General features: G+C 57.6%; 1 pseudogene; it reads right to left on the bottom strand.

Moving 5' to 3' along the window:
* Positions 1-496: 496 nt before the first annotated feature.
* The window catches only part of LOC102829322, a 5,886-nt pseudogene continuing 4,523 nt past the window's right edge, over positions 497-1,859 (bottom strand).

The raw sequence follows: 1,859 nt of genomic DNA, 5'->3' as shown, positions 1-1,859 counted from the left end.
AACTGCTACCAAGCCTTCCCAGACAAAGCAATGGCACCCAATGACCCAACTGTACTCTGAACCCTCCAGTGCCCCAGCATTGGGAGCGCACACATTGTTGGTCTGGTTGAGCAGTCAGTCCCTGATGAAGGCTGGGTGGACTGTCCTGGCTGAGTGACCCCCTCCCCCTGGGACTGGGCTGACTTATCTGAGCACCCAAATTTCATCTCTGGCCCCACCTGATAACCTAGAAGCCAGGTTCTCTCTATCATCTTTGTCACCAACTCAAGAAAATAGTGTTGAGTGCTGATGAAGACTAGGTGGCAGGGCAGGGTGCTAGCTTCAGTGCCTCAGTGTCGCCATCTTACCAATGATCTGAAAGACTGGTCTAGGCTCCTGAGGCCCAATCATATTCAGGAGTCGGCCAGGTGGTGGCAACCAGATGCCAAGTGTTATCTCCCGACTGGTTTATTGTCGGTCAGGGTAAAGCGAGGGAGCTGGTTGGGGCTTGAGGCCTCTACCTGGGCACAGCACAGAGCTGGTAGGGGGCAGGGGTCACCAGGAAGGCATAGAGGCCGTGGTCACTGGGCCTGGGCTGTCCAGCGGGCACAGAGAAGCTGAAGCGCTGCAGGAGGCAGGTGAAGAAGAGGAAGAGCTCCATGCGTGCCAGTGACTCCCCGAGGCATGAGCGACGGCCTGTGGGTAGGCATGAGGCTCAGCGAGCTGGTGGGGGCTGAAGTCCCACATCCAATTCCCCCAGGAGAGCGGAGGGAGCCAGGTATCCCCCAGGCACCTGCTGAGAAAGGCATGAAGGCCTCCTGCTTCACGAAGTGGCCCTGGGCGTCCAGGAAGTGTTGCGGGTGGAAGCAGAAGGGCTTCTCCCAGACAGCCTCATCCTTCAGCACCGATGACAGGTTGAGGAAGAGCATGGTTCCCTGCTCAGGGGATGCCTGGAGTGGGTGGGGTCCTTGGCAGGGGACACTGTGACCGTGGTCACCACTATACACTCGCAGGCACGCACCATCTGCCTGGCACACCCTGTAGTCATTCGAGGAAAGCTCAGCCCATAAAGCTCCTCTCATCCTCAAGGCAGGGCCGGGTAATGCCTCTCCCATGGATGCATGCCATCACTGCCACCTGGCTCCTCACACACACTGTAGCATCTTTGGTTTATTTTCCACCAGACTAGGTCTCTGGATGGGACCCCACTCTGCCTGTGCTTTGTACCCCTTTACACAGTGTGCCAGGCACACTGATCTGGCAATGAATGGATGGACAGTCTGGTACCAATCTTGGCTTCACCTGGCTAAGGCCATGCTGGGGTTACAAGCCTGTGGTATAGGGGCTGCAGCCATACCTTGGGGATGAGGAAGCCCTGCACCTCAGTGTCACGGGAAGTCATGTGAGGAATACCCAATGGCACTATGTCCGCAAAGCGTTGCACCTCGTGGACCACGGCTGTGGTGAAGGCATGCGGGCCTGGTCAGCCATCTCAGGTCTCCGCACCTGCTCTAGCACCTCGTCAATCTCCTGCTGGACATGCTCTGCACAGACAAAAGTCCTACAGAAGCCACCAGGCCCACTCCCACCTTCCTCTGCCCCCAAAGAAAAATCTTGGTAGGGACTGTGCCCACATGACCACAGTTATAGCTGCCAGGATTATCTTGGGCATCTGGCCATCAGAACTCAACTGAGGGGCCACCTTCTATTTCCCTCTTTGACTACCCGCCAGGCTCCAGGCTCCTCACGCTGCACTTCCGGGTGAAGGATCATGAACAGGAGGGCCCAGGCCAGCGTGGTGGAGGTGGTCACCATCCCTGCAGCGAAGAGGTCGCCCACCACCAGGCGCAGGTTTCCTTCATTGAAGGAGCTCTCGGGGT

Source organism: Chrysochloris asiatica, unplaced genomic scaffold, assembly GCF_000296735.1.
Source record: "Chrysochloris asiatica unplaced genomic scaffold, ChrAsi1.0 scaffold05224, whole genome shotgun sequence".
NCBI classification, from domain to species: domain Eukaryota; kingdom Metazoa; phylum Chordata; class Mammalia; order Afrosoricida; family Chrysochloridae; genus Chrysochloris; species Chrysochloris asiatica.
This window is presented reverse-complemented; position numbering and strand designations above follow the sequence as displayed.